The 15,196-nt window shown below is 45.3% G+C and overlaps 1 protein-coding gene and 1 long non-coding RNA gene across 11 annotated transcripts in view; one reads left to right on the forward strand and one right to left on the reverse strand.

The window, feature by feature from the left end:
- TNRC6B (trinucleotide repeat containing adaptor 6B) overlaps positions 1-12,384 on the reverse strand; it is a 257,779-nt gene extending 245,395 nt beyond the window's left edge. For 5 of the 10 annotated variants that reach the window (XM_058682104.1, XM_058682101.1, XM_058682106.1 and 2 more), the window contains exon 1: positions 12,104-12,329. The gene's annotated coding sequence lies outside the window, so the exon portion shown is untranslated. The other 5 variants (XM_058682112.1, XM_058682100.1, XM_058682099.1 and 2 more) reach the window with 5 other exon arrangements.
- Positions 12,385-12,548: 164 nt separating this feature from the next.
- LOC131483749 (uncharacterized) lies at positions 12,549-14,073 on the forward strand. The gene is made up of 2 exons (XR_009247889.1): positions 12,549-13,111; positions 13,508-14,073. It is a non-coding gene; the product is annotated as an uncharacterized LOC131483749 (long non-coding RNA).
- The last annotated feature ends 1,123 nt before the right edge of the window (positions 14,074-15,196 follow it).

The raw sequence follows: 15,196 nt of genomic DNA on the forward strand, positions 1-15,196 counted from the left end.
AGTAACTAGAACATGTTTCAAGTTATAATCAGTATTTTCTTTCGATCCTGTGAATTTATCTCTCAGAATGTCTACACCTGCTATATGCAAACCATTCTGCTGGGAGCCAGAGCAGTATAAACTTGTTTTGAGCTCAAAGTACCAAGACAGAAACCCTGACTTCTCCCTTTTCTCTAGTTGAGGAGCTACAAGAACTTCTAAGGATTATCATGCCACCTATGCCCTTGCCCTGTGGACTACCTGCTATCATCTCCATTCAAACAGTTTCGATTTTTCTCTCTCTCCTGGGTCCTTGCTACACATCTTTACGTAGAATTTCTCACCTTAACAGGTTGCCTTCTCAACCTGGCCCTGATTCCATTATTTCCTTTCTTTCTTTTCCAAACATCTTGAAATAAACTACACTCACTGCTGTCATTCTTCCTACCATCCATTATCTCTTTTGCCCCTTGTAATCTAGATCAACAAATGATCACACAGAATTTGTATTCATATAAAAGTAAATAAATAAATAAATAAATAAATAAATAAAAAGAATTTGTAGCAACTGACATTGAAATGGGTCAATTAGCATATTCTGAGTGGCAACCAGCACTCCCCAGCGTAACCTCCAATCATTCTGAAAAATATCAAGCTCTGAACATGCAAAGCTGAGAAATACTGTATATGCCAACAAAGTACAGGTATCCCACAGCTGTAACTGAAAACAGCTTACTGATAATGGATAAAAAAAGATGGGAAGAGATGGGATGGATTGGGGGAAAGGAGGCAATACTTAAGAGTAACAGGTCTGGGGGGGCAGTCATTTAAGCATCCAACTCTTATTTTTGGCTCAGTCATGATCTCACAGTTGTGAGATTGAGCCCTAATGGGGCTCTGTACTGGGCGTGGAGCTTGTTTAGGATTCTCTCTCTCTCCCACTGCCCCTCCCTACTCCTCTCAAAAAAAAAAAAAAAAAAAAAAGTAACAGAGCTGAGGAAAAGGTATGGAAGGAAGACAAAAAAGCAAAGAGCCAGTGAACTAAAGAGGAATAAAATGAAGGAAAATGGGCTAGATTTATGTTCAACAAATCTTCCTTTCTTAATTATGGTTGAGAATCAAATTAAACTAATGCTAGTTCAATAGACCAATTGGAGACTTACAGACATGTAACAACTTTTTTTAAAAAATGTTTATTTTTGAGAGGTTGTGGGGGTAGGAAGGGCGGAGAAAGAGGGAGACAGAGGGTCCCAAGCAGACTCCGCACCATCAGTGCAGAGCCCGATGCGGGGCCCAAACTCACGAACCTCAAGATCATGTTCCGAGCTGAAGTCGGAAGCTTCTGACTAAGCTACCCAGGAGCCCCGGCCAATTTAACAACCTTCAAGCTGTAAAAATGTACACATATCCAGAGGCTCTTCTAGATACTGCTTTCTGATCTCATCCCTTTTACTGGTTCATCATCTGGCCCTTGGGAGATGGATCAACACTCACCTCAGGCAGTCAAGCCAAGAGGTCACTTCCTTTACTCTGCTTTTACAGATAAGCTCAAATGAGTCACCACTTTCTTTCTTTTTTTTTTTTTTTAATTTAAAAAAAAATTTTTTTTTCAACGTTTTTTATTTATTTTTGGGACAGAGAGAGACAGAGCATGAACGGGGGAGGGGCAGAGAGAGAGGGAGACACAGAACCGGAAACAGGCTCCAGGCTCCGAGCCATCAGCCCAGAGCCTGACGCGGGGCTCGAACTCACGGACCGCGAGATCGTGACCTGGCTGAAGTCGACGCTTAACCGACTGCGCCACCCAGGCGCCCCGAGTCACCACTTTCTAACTCCATCTGATATCATTTGCATGGTTATAGGTACAGTGACAAGCACCATTCTGGTTTATGACTAATCTTCTCTGAATGGTACTTTTTTTTTTTTTTTAAGTATAGTTGACACTGAATGGTACTTGATAATGCTTTTATGAATTCAAATATACAGAATTGCATCATTATTTCTAAAATCATTTCCAGTTCTGAAATGCAACGTAATCTAAGAATCTGAGTGTAACATGTCACAGCCTGTAAGTCAGCCATTGGCCCTGTACCCCAAGACCAGCTTTATAAAGCATACCACTTCTCCATATAGCTGTCTTCTCCATATACTAAATATGTTCCTTTGTACCTCTGCACAGGCTGTTCCCTCTGCTTCTGCCTGAAATGCCCTTTTCTTCCATGACTTACTGGGAGTGTCTCCCTCCCTGGAAAGGCTTTCTTGACCTCCAGTTGTACTGATGACTTTCCTTTCCCCCCCTGCCCCATCCCTTGTACTGTCTCTCACAGCATGTATTACACCAACTGGAACTCATCTGTGTCCAAGTCTGTCACACCCACTTGGCTGTGCACTCCCCGGGAGCAAAGATCTCTTCTCATCCCATTCTTGTAGTCCTAGTGTCTAAGAGCATTCAGCACATGTACACATGCAAATATTCAGTGAAACTGTAGCCATCCTAGTCCCTAGCATATACAAAGATTTTAATTTTTAAATTTTTTTTAGGATTTTATTCTTAAGCAATCTCTACACCCAACATAGGGCTTGAACTTATAACCCAGAGATCAAGAGTCACATGTTCCACTGACTGAGCCAGGAATAACCATTCTGATCATTGCTACTAATAAGGATTAAAAGGACACTCATTAGTAACTAAGATTTCCAGACATATTAAAAATTTTAATAACAATATTCTTTCTGTAATCTTAAAATGTTTATCTATTATAAGCAGTAATTTAAAAAATACGAAAAGAACCTGGAGACAACTTAAAAAGGAAAGCCCCTTCCACCCCCATATATTTAAACCATTAGAATGACCACTTTTTTTAATGACTACTTCTTTTAATTCTATTTTTAGTTTTAGTTCTCTTTCCTAACTTCATGTGAAAAAGATTTATGAAGACCTACTATGTGTAACTTACAATGCCAGATACTGGTTATACAAACGTGAAAAAAATCGAAGTATTTTTATTCACGTAGCTATGTTCTAGCAAAGAAATAATATATAAATGAAATGATTATTTCATTACAATTCTATTAAGTGCTCTGAGTGTTTAAAAATTTTTTTTTAACGTTTATTTATTTTTGAGAGAGAGACAAGAGTACAAGCCGGGGAGGGACAGAGAGAGGGAGACACAGAATCTGAAGCAGGCTCCAGGCTCTCAGCTGTCAGCACACAGCCGGACTCGGGGCTCGAACTCACAAACCAGGAGGTCATGACCTGAGCTGAAGTTGGACAGTCACCCAACTGAGCCACCCAGGCGCCCCAAGTGCTCTGAGTTTTTAAAAGAAACACATCAAGGGACACCTGGGTGGCTCAGTTCGTGGAGGGTGTGACTCTGGATCTCGCAGTTGTAAATTCAAGCCCTACGTTGGGTGTAGAGATTACTTAAAAAATAAAACCTTAAAAATTTTTTTGTTTAATGTTTATTTTTGAGACAGAGTGAAACAGAGCATGAGTGGGGGAGGGGCAGAGAGAGAGGAAGACACAGAATCTGAAGCAGGCTCCAGGCTCCGAGCTGTCAGCACAGAACCTGATGCGGGGTTTGAACCCACGAACCGTGAGATCGTGACCTGAGCTGAAGTCGGACCCTTAACCGATTGAGCCACCCAGGCGCCCTTTAAAAATTAAAAAAAAAACAAAAAACAAAAAACAAAAAAACGGGGGGGGGAGCACACCTAATTTGGGGTGGGGGTGATTAGGAAGTCACTAAGGAAGTGTCATAAATTGAGCTCAGAGGATTGAAGAGGCATCAACTAAGATCAGGGTGGGGGGGCTTCCAAGCTATGGGAACAGCAAGTGCAAGGAAAAAACTTTGAGCGGAGAGGACTATGTATTTCAGGAACCAGAAGGGGGTCAGTGTGGTGAGAGTTCAGGCAGCAAAGGGGAGAGTGGCAGGAAAGAAGGTAGGGTGTTCACTGGGTATTCAGTGAACAAGAGAGACCAGTGATTTATGAAGCTTATATTCCAAAAAGGGTATGGCAGGGCTTTTGGGACTCATTAACAGTTTTAAGCAGGGGACAAATATGATCAGATTTACACATGTGTTTTGAGTGTCTTATATTGAGGTAGAACATATATTGAATAGATATTTGGTTTTAAAAAACTATTCTTTTTGCAGCCTCAACAATTCTCTGAGGCAGAGAATTCCCTGCTTACAAAAGAAAAAACGGAGGTTTTGCAAAGCTAAGTAATTTATTTGAGGTTATTTATTCAATAAACACTTGAGAGCCTACAATATGGCAGGCACAGTACAGTGAGTACTCAGGGATGCAGAGATGAACACAACAGTCTTGCTCTTTAGAAACTGATAATCTAGTGAGAGAGACAGACCTAGAAACATGACATAGGGCAGTCTGTGCTAGAAATGGGTAAAATAAAACGGAGCAGAGAAAAATGAAATCTTCCTAGGAAGAATTAATCATTTCATCTCTGTGTTAAAAGAGCATTTCTTTCACACTATTATAGTTTTTAATTCTCATTCATTCCTGTGCTTGAAGCATAGGAGGTACCCAAGCAAATGTCTGCAATACAAACCAACCCAGGACTTTTAACTCCTGGGCAGTGCCTTTCCAAAACCAACTGTGCTTCTAACTCTGGAAGGGTATGCATTAATTCCAAGGAGTTCTTCTGAAGCTGCTTTCCGAGCCAGTTTACAAACCACGAAAGAAAATAAGTCTCATTAAAGCCAAACCTTGGGGCGCCTGGGTGGCTCAGTTGGCTGGGCATCCGACTTCAGCTCAGGTCATGATCTCACAGTTAGTGAGTTCAAGCCCCGCATCGGGCTCTGTGCTGACAGCGCAGAGCCTGGAGCCCACTTCAAGTTCTGTGTCTCCCTCTCTCTCTCTGCCCCTCCCCACCCCTGTTCTCTCTCTCTCTCTCTCTCTCTCTCTCTCTCAAAAATAAATAAACATAAAAAAAAAAAAAGTCAAATCTCATTTCTGACCCAGCCTGAAAACCCAAAATATCTAAACAGTTATATTTTAAAATCTTTATTCAACTTTTTAAACATCACTAATGGGCTGTAACAAACATTTTAAGGAATCTCTATGCCCCCAACATGGGCACCTCAATGCCCCCAACTTCAGGACCCCAAGATAAAGAATGGCATGCTCTACTGATTGAGCCTGAACAGTTATTTTTTAATTTTTATATTTTTTAAGATTTTATGTTTTGAACTAATCTCTATATCCAAAGTGGGGCTCAAACAACCCCAACACCAAGAGTTGCACCCTCTTCTGACTGAGCCATCCAGGCACCTTCATTGAGAAGAAATGTTCCTATGAAGACCATTGAGAAAATATTGTATATACTCCTTCATAATTCATGATCTCTGTCCTCAAAGGACTTATATTCTAGTTTCTATTTGGAAAGATAAAATATAGAACACAGAATAAAACAACACATAAGGTAGCATTTGTCCATTTAAAGTATTTATAGACTGCCTACTATATAGGCCAGGTCAGGAGCTGTCTTGGGATGCAAAAATGAGTAGGACAATAGCCTGCCTTTGAGGAACTCATAGTTGTATGGGGGAGGCCAACAATACAGTAGCTCCGAATGATCAGAGCTCTATTCACCAGGTACACACAGATGAGAACACAGAGGCTGTATACAATCGCCATCAGTTCCAGTTCATCAGGCACTTATTTCCACTGGTCAGTGCCCATCCCTTGTTAAATATCAGTTATTAAAATATCTTTTTTACTTTTATTTTCTCTTAAATGTTTATTTTTGAGAGAGAACAGAGGAGGGGCAGAGAGACAGAGAGACTGGGGATCCAAAGCAGGCTCCGTGCTGACAGCAGAATGCTCGATGCGGGACTCGAACTCACTAACCATGAGATCATGACCTGTGCCAAAGCTGGATGCTTAACTGACTGAGCCGGTGCCTCTAAAATATGTATATATTTTTTATGTTATTATTATTTTTAAGTTTATTTATTTATTTCGAGAGAAAGAGAGAGAAAGTGCACGTGGGGGAGGGGCCAAGAGTGGGAGACAGAAGAAGAATCCCAAGCAGGCTCTGCACTGTCAACACGGAGCCCAATGAGGGACTCGAACTCTCAAACTGCTAGATCATGACCTGAGCCAAAACCAGGAGTCGGTCACTTATCTGACAGAGCCACCCAGGAGCCCCTAAAATATATTTTTTTAATGGTTATCTATTTTTGAGAGAGAAAGCACATGTGCACGCAATCAGGTAAGGGGCAGAGAGAGGAAGGGAGACAGAGGATCTGAAGCAGGCTCTGAGGTGTCAGCAGAGCCCAATGTGGGGCTCAAATTAATAAACTGTGAGACCATGACCTGAGCCGAAGTCGAATACTTAACCACCAGAGCCACCCAAGCGCCCCCAGTTATTAAAATATTTTAACTTTACTTTTTAAAAAAAAAAATTTTTTTTTTTAACGTTTATTCATTTTAGAGACAGAGACAGAGCACGAATGGGGGAAGGTCAGAGAGAGAGGGAGACACAGAATCTGAAACAGGCTCCAGGCTCTGAGCTGTCAGCACAGAGCCGGATGCAGGGCTCGAACTCACGGACTGCGAGATCATGACCTGAGCTGAAGTCGGTTGCCCATCTGACTGAGCCACCCAGGCGCCCCTTTTAACTTTACTTCAAATTATAAGCAAAATGAGAATTACCGTAATTACTATATGAAAAAACAGTGACACGCACACAAAAATAATGTTAAAGGGTTAGAGGAAACGGTGAGAACTGAACTTTAGGGATACCTTGGGATCCCCAAGCAAGGAAGGTTTGGGTGTTTGGAGAGGAGCTGGCTGTAGATACGGGGAATACAGTTATCAAAGGCCAGCAGCTGGAACTACGTAGGTAGAGCTCTCCAACTGAGGAGCACACAGCTTAGGGCTGTGTTGTCCAACACAGTAGCCACTAGCCACATGTGGCTACTGAGCACCTGAAATGTGGTTAGTCTAAATTGGGATGGGGTAAGTGAAAAATCCACTCCAGATTTCAAAGACCTAACACGAAAACAAAACAAAACAAAACGAAAAGGAATGTAAAGCATCTCACTGTTTTTTTACTGATCACACGTTTACATAAAATATTTGGGGTATACTGAAGTAAATAAAATGTTATGAAAATCTATTTCACTTTTTCTGCCTTTTCAGTGTGGCTCACATTTGTGGCCTGCAGTCTACTTCTACTGGACAACACTAGTCTGAGGCACTTAAATAACAAGCTAGAGTTTAAGCCCTCTAGGCAATGAAACAACCACTGAAGGTTTTCAACCATAAGTGCCTGTGCTAGATCTGGGGAGGGGACAGGAAACAGAAAGTGCTGTTTCAGGAAGATTAGTGTGGGGGCAATCTGTAGGATCAAGACCCTAGAGGCAGTTGTCAATGTCAAAAGGCTGGCAAAGGTCGAAGGGTAAGCAGGCTCAACTGGATGGTACACAAGGTGTTTGGCGGTCACACGCTGGGTGGAGAGAGGAGAAATCCAGAGCAGGGTGAGGTGAGGGAAGAGTGAGCTGGAAGCCCTGGCCCAGCCTGGATAACCAAGGTGCACTGCTTAGCGGACTGAGCAAGGTCAGCCACAGTTTAGGTTAGATCTAGTGGAGAGTCAGGGGTTAGGGGTCAGGGCTCCCAGGCAGAGGTACAATTCAGAAGAACAGGATCTGTGTCCTCTTCAGCAGTTTCAGATCTAGCTCTGTGTGGCAAGACTTCCAACAGTGAGATCAAGTCCCAGAGAAGGTAGGAGTAGAATGCAAGGCTACCAGAAACTACAAGAGGGCAATAAATTATAAAAGCAAAGCCCAGACTCACAACACAGCCAACGAATATTTACTGGGGGTTTGCCGTGAGCCTGAAGCTTGGCTGGCTCTGGAGACAAGAGAAACAAAACAGACGTGGTCCTGAATCACAAATTGTGGCGACAGCTACGAAAAAGGAACAAGAGATCTGGGAGACCTGACTGAGGGTGGACTGGGGTGGTGGTGGGAGGCCATAAAGGAGAGCCTCTCTGAAGAAGTGACATTTTAATCGCAACCCTGGAGGCAGGTGGGTGAAGATTAAGGGGGAAGCAGGGGAAGAACAGCCCAAGCCAGGAGAGTGGTGCGTACAAAAACCTTGAGGCTGCGAAGAAAAGGTCTGGGTAATTCAAGGAACTGAAAGAAAGACTGCGTAATTAGGACATCAGAAAGGGGGGTGGGCCATAAAAGAGGTAAGGGAAGGCTGGAGGGGCAGGCAGAGGCCAATCATTCAGAGTCTCATAGGATGAAAAATAAAATCCCAAATGGGCCTCGGTACAGCGGGAAGCCACAGGGGTTTTGACCAGAGAAGTGGTCTGATCGCCATGGCGTTCTAAGTACTCCAATTACCTATACTCTGCTCAGACTACTGAACGGGAGCCAGCTTGGCAGCAAAGAGGCAGGAGCCAATATTTGTAGCTGAGTAGCAGGATTCCAGGTCTGGGATAAGAGAGTTTATTATTGGGCCCTCCGAGTGTTCCAGGGTCACCAGCAGGGAGGAGAATGGCATCACCAAAAAATACAGAAAAATCGGATAAAGAGCTGGCTTAGGAGGCAAAGTTAAACATAACTTTAAACGTATGAAATATGAACAAATAGTGAAGAATTCTAGCAGTAAATATTGCTGTTTTGGAGTATGGGAAGAGAGGTCAGACGTGGATATTCAGGTTAGCAGATACAAAGGTGACAGTTTAAGTCCCAAAAGTAAATAACATTTTCCAGGAGTAGAAAGAGAAAAATAAAACAACAACAAAAGGAGCCTAAGTCTGATCCTTGGTGTTTATCTCTGGGATAGAAGTCAGGAGAAAGAAGTCCTCATACTATATCAAAAGGGATACAGTATGAGGAGGAACTTTTTGGGAGTTCCTGACAACCATCCTGATGGTTTTTGGGACAACCATCCTGATTGTCGTGGTGGTTACACGAATCTATACCTGTGTTAAAATTCATAGAACTGTACACATACTAAAAGTTAATGTTACTGTATGTTATTTTTGTTTTTAATTTGAGAGAGAGAGAGAGAGAGAGAGAGAGAGAGAGAGAGAATGGGGGAGAGGGTCAGAGAGAGAGAATCCCATGCTCCATGTTCAGCATTGAGTCTGACGTGGGGCTCCATCCCATGACCACGAGATCATGACCTGAGCCCATATCAAGAGTCAGATGCTCAAATGACTGAGTCACCCACGCACCCCACTATATGTAATCTTTTAAATAACATTTTTTAAAAAGGTAGGGATAGTCAAAAGGACTGCTGCAGGGAGACATAACAGGATAAATCCCGAAAAGATGCTCTGGGAATTTTAACCATTAGGTAATTGGCAACCTTGGAAAAAGCCTCAGCGAGTGGTAAGGCTGGGAGCCAGGCTGCAAAGGTTCAAAGAAAAACTTGAGCAGTGAAGAGAAGCAGTCAGTACAGCCTCCTCTTTTAGAACTCTGGGGATGAAAGGAAGAACAGAATGGCACACAGCTCAAAGAGATAAGGGGAACTGGAAGATTCAGCAAACTGGCAGAGCCAACCTTCTACACCATGAGATGCTCCATTTCCGTATTCTTCTAGAATGTGCATTTTGCACATGAATTATTCACTTTATTATTGTCCTGTTAAACTAAAACCGCTAAAACAAACCCAAAATCATTGCACTTTTAACTCTGCTCCTTAGTTAGCTGACATTTACTGTGCTCCTACCATGTGCCAAGTACCGTGTTAGATACAAAAGTGAGTAAGGCCTGGTCCTTGGAAGAGCACACAGGGTTTATCACCATCACAAGGTACTGGAGTGGAGATCTGCACAAAGGGCTCTGAAAGCTTTGACCTTCTGAATTAAATGCATTTCTATTTACCTTTATAAAAAAACCAAACAGGTAAGAAATGAAGACAAAGCATGGATGCAATTTTGTAAAAATGTTAATTTCTAAAAACTAAGAATAAGTTTAACATTAAATTCTTTTTTAAATTATTTATTATTTATTTATTTATTTTGAAAGAGTGAAAGAGAGCTTGAGGGGTGAGGGGCAGAGAGGGAGACAGAATCCTAAGCAGCGCAGAGCCCGATGCGGGGCTCAAACTTACCAACCTCGAACCGCGAGATCATGACCTGAGCTGAAACCAAGAGTGGGGAGGCTCAACGGACTGAGCCACCCAGGTAGCCTAACGTTAAATTCTTAAGTCAGGTATGGGCAACCTAATCATCAGTGGCACTTGCCTTTTCTTTTCCTGTCTACCTTCTGCCTTTCTTCCCATGGATAATTTAGGAGGCAAAATGGAATAAGCATAGACTTTGAAAACAGACAGACTTGAGACTAAACATGGTTCTTCGAGGATCTTTTTCTTATCCATAAAACAGTAATGACACCTTCCCCACAGGCTTGAGAGAAGGATTAGGAAAAAATATAAAGAGGTTGGCATATGAGAAGCAGGCAGTGAATGTTGGTTAACGTTACTATCATTTGAACAAGTGGTATTGTTCTGATTTAAAACATTTTTAAGGGCTTCCATTTGAATGAGGAAAAAAATTATTTTTTCAAGGGCATGATGTTCATACGCTACCTTAGAAATGCAGCTTGGTAATTCCTTCTTAAGTCCTATCAGAAACTATTCTGCTCAAATACATGATGTTGGGGACACACACTTAAAAACGGCCAAGAACCAAGAAAATATAAAGGCATCGTTATTATCATCGCTGTTTCCCAAGTGGGACAAACCGGTCCGATGTGTGCTCTGGACCCCTTAGTGCACGGATCGACCTACGTTCATACCCCTCCCACTACCTACCTACAGCAAAACTGCACCATGTAGAGGTGCAAGACTATGTGCTAAAAGTTCTTAGAAAACGCATTTACATAACACCACCAAGAGTATGTACAGTTGCAAAGCCAAGATCACTGATGCTTCTCCCAATCAACAGGAAGCTATCATCCATTGAAATTCCCCACAACAATGAAGGAAACAGCCTCTATTGTTCAACTTTCACAAAATGCTAAGATGCAAAAATTTATACACCTTATGTCCGTACGCTTAACTACTAGGGTGAGAAAAGGCAACCAATGACGTTTTGTTCACTATGGAGAAGTATCTCTGGCCAATTGTGTTGCATAATTTTGCTTTTATCGTAATACAAATGACCAACTTGAAATTCCCCTTATCCCTCGCACAATTTTTGCATAGGTGCTAAAAAGTAATAAAACAGCCAAAAGACACATGAGATGGCAAGGAAACTTAAAAGCCCGACTGGTACACTGTGCCGAAAGAACTGAGGATAGGCTGGTCTTTAAGAAGCTACCGTTACTGGGTATCTTGAGCCACTTTAGGGTATTCAGCCCACCGGTATAAGCCCGCTAGCTTGAACCTAAGGGAAGCCAGCCCACAGGAAGACCGAAAACACTCCTCGTGCTGTTTCGTCCCATTTCCTCGTGGAAAGTCTGAATCGCCTCTCGAAGGTGGCCACACACCGCAGGGCTCTGGGGTGAGGGGCGGGAGCGGGACCCCACCCCCACCCCCGGCCGGGATTAGGCAGGGGGACGCATTCCCGCCGACACGCGGGTCCCACACAGGCCTGACGCCTCCCTCTGCCACCCGCCAGGCAGGGGGCCTGACGCGCCTCGGCGGGCCCGGCTCTCCGCCGCGACGGGGCGTCTCTCCCCGCCCGGAGGCCCCCCAGCGACGGGAAGCGAACCCGACTCGACCAGCCCACCCGGAAGCCCTCCCCCAGCTCACACCTGCTGGCGCGTGACGCCCGGAGCCGCGCGCGCCCGCCAGCCCCGGCCCTGCCATTCGGGGCGCCTCTTCCCTGCACGCCGGACGTCGCCCGCGTCCCTCCCCGCCCCGGGGTCAAACCCACCACACGCCCGCCCCCACGGAGCGCGCGCTCAACGCCCCCGCCCCCGCCGGGGCCCGCGCGCGCTCCCGCCCCCCCTCCGGCCCTGTCCCCGCCGCGCGCGCTCACTCGCGAGGACACGCACACGCTGCGACTCAGCTTGACAGGCCGGCCCGCGCCGCGCGCTCCCGCGGGCGTCCTCGCCCACCTGGCCCTCCAGCTCTGACTGGGCGGTGCGCGGGGGGAGGGGAAGGGCGGCAGTGGCCGTCGGTCCTCACTCACCGCCGAGCCGCGCCGGCTCCGAGTGCGCGGCGTTCCGCTGTGAGGCGATGCGCTGCGATGCGCGCGGTCCCCGCTTCTCCGCAGGCTATGGAGGCGACGTAGTAGGGGGACTGAGGGGCGCGGGGGGGGTCACTCCCTCCCGCTTCACCTCCCAGAAACACGGGGACCCCAGAAACTAAAAACAAAATAAACAAACTTTCCCCTCCGCCTCCCTCCCCCAAAACCACAACACAAACACTCGGGGGCCCGCCCAGAGTCCCACTCCATTGGCCACAGGGAGGATGCTTCCGGCTCTCACTGGCTGGCTTTTATGCCCATCAAGCTGCTGTTCCGCCCCTCCAATTCCTCGCCGCTGCCGTCGCCCCTCATTGGTCAAGTGCTTCCCGTTTGACGAGCTACGATTGGCTGAACTGCCTGCGCCAATCATTCGGGGACACACCCCCTCAGCATCCCAGAGGCCGCTTCCTTGGTCGCGGACCCGGAGAGGCGAAGGGGAAACTAGAGCATGATGGCGGCCGAGCTCACTTGGCGCAACCATCGTCTTTTTTCCTTTTTTAGCTCATTGGTGCCTCGCTCTCGCGCTGCTTCCACTGAGCTCCTCTCTCCATCCAGTATTGCCTAATAACGGAATCTATACGCGCCGGCTCCTTGATTTATCCCCTTCGAAGTGCTGAGTGTGGGCTGGTTGTACGTCATTGGACTGCCAGAATGTCACTCCCCAGTCAAATCTTCAAGCTATTGGTGGAACAGCCAGAAAACCCGTCCAACAACAAGGACTAGTGCCATTGGTTTGACTCCACAGAGTTCTTTCCTGGTATCTTATTGGGCAAATAGGCGCGTCAGTCAGCTCTGGATTCCCTGTGCTACAGTTAATTGTTGGCTGGGAGTTTGTATGACTCTGGTCGTTTGGGCCCATAATTGACGATAATAATGACCATCGTTTATTTTGTGCGTACTTTGTGCCAACTACCGTTCTGATTTCTTTGCAGGGATTATCTGGTTAAACGTGTGAGTTTTACATTGTCTAAATTTTACAGTTAGAAAACTCAGACTCCAAGAAGGTTAGGACACTTGCCCAAGGTCACCGAGATAGAGAGTTAATTAGTGAACCGGCATTTGGAGGGTAGGAGGTCTGACCCCAGAGCCTACCCTCTTTTTACTGTAGTGCCTCTCCCTTCGTCCAGAATCTTCCCTGCCAGCCAACATATCTTAAAAATATTTCATTCCTAATGCAAGTTCCCCCATCAGTTTCCAGAGGTGACATTGTGGGAGACTAAAGCTATGGAGAGGTTGTCATTGCCACCACCGCATTCTCCTCTGGCACCCATTCTTCCCTATCCTAAAGGAAACCGTCTTGGTGTTTCCTGACCAGAAGCTCATCTACCTCTATGTTTATTTTCTCAGCTCTATAAATGAACATTTCCACATCCTTGTGTGCCAAGCCACCTTCCCCAACCCCCACTCATCCATCTTCAGCTCACTCTTTAGGGAGAGACCTCAAGAACCAGAAGCAAGAAGAAAGAGAGTCGAAAGAGAAATAAAGAATAAATCGCTTTAGAAATAAATAATTTATTACATGCAAATGGAACAGCCCTTCAGCTCCTGGGAAGCTTCCAGAGTGGCCCCTGATGCAGTGCAAGACGTGTGCTCCTGGCTGGTGGCCACTAGATTCTTTTTCTGTGGCAGCTTTCAGCGAAGTGAATCCAACATTCCAGCCAGGGGAGGGCAGGATGCTTAGAACCCAATGCCAAAGAGCCGGCCCCAGCCTCTGGGACTGAAAGGATCTCCAGAAGCACAGTTCTGGACTCCAGCCCACATTCCGTCTCGGGTAATTAACATTTTACCATCCCAAATCCCCATCCCCTGTAGCTTCAGTAGGATCACCGCCCTTGTTTTGCTTCCTGATCCAAGCTGTTGTGTAACCTTGTTGGCACTGCTTTAGTAATAAAACAACCACTGTAACACTGTAATGCTCAACACTTAACAGACTTTCGGCAGAGGAAGACAAGGCATTTCACAAACATCAATTAAGATTAAATGGCAGGTATTCCTAGGGCAACTGCCAGCCAGCAGAAGGACAGAAGAAAGATCATGAGTCAAATTCTAACAAAGGTCCTAAGAACCTGATCCTTATAACTACATGCACATACCCCATACTAGCATTCCAGTATGCGGATTCCGAACCAGAAAACACAATGAATGAGAAATGTTCAGAGTCCAAAGCCTTCCTTATCTTCATATTTGGTTCTTTGTAACTCTTTTAACCCTTAAACCAGGGGTTGGTTTTATAGTTAATTGTTGGACATATCTGTCTCCACAACTCGGTTATAAGCTCCTTGAAAACAAATGGTTTCTTTTTCATCTTTTTTTTTTAAGTTTATTTACTTATTTTGAGAGAGAGACAGAGCGCATAAGTGGGGGAGAGGCAGAGAGAGGGAGGGAGAGAATCCCAAGCAGGCTCCGTGCTGTCATCATGGAGCCCAATGTGGGGCTCAAACGCACAGTGAGATCATGACCTGAGCCAAAACCAAGGGTCAGACGCTTACCTGAAAAACAGGTGCCCCTGTTTTTCATCTTTGTATCCCTTAAATGGTTCTGATTATAAAAGGTCCCCAAACAAATAATTATTCAGTAAATGTTTATTGTGTCTGTGGGCACTTTCCTAAGGTACAAGGGCTACACAGATGAATAAAATACCTCTGCCTTCAGGGACTGCAAATCTGGTGGGGGTGGCCAAAATGTAAACAGATCATCACAGTGCAGGTGGCTTGGAAGAACATGGGAGGGACATGGGACTCAAGCTTGGTGGGGCAGAGCTGGCTTCCTGGAAAAAGTGACATCTACGAGGAGAACTGAAGGATGAAATGCGGTTAGCTAGCCAAGGGGCTGATGATGTGTAGTGATCTGCAACGTTTGCTCTCTGCGGGCAGGGAGCAGGAGACGAATATCCAGGAATGGTCGAAGCCTGGTCTCCCCATAACCTTGATTTTTGAGGGCCTTCAGCTGTCTATCCCCTCCACCTCCTTGTGCTTTCCCCCGCCCCCCGGAGAAAGCAGAAAGCTGGAAACCCTGTCATATTTGCCCACTTGAGAA

The sequence above is a fragment of the Neofelis nebulosa genome, chromosome 8 (genome assembly GCF_028018385.1).
Source record: "Neofelis nebulosa isolate mNeoNeb1 chromosome 8, mNeoNeb1.pri, whole genome shotgun sequence".
NCBI classification, from domain to species: Eukaryota; Metazoa; Chordata; class Mammalia; order Carnivora; family Felidae; genus Neofelis; species Neofelis nebulosa.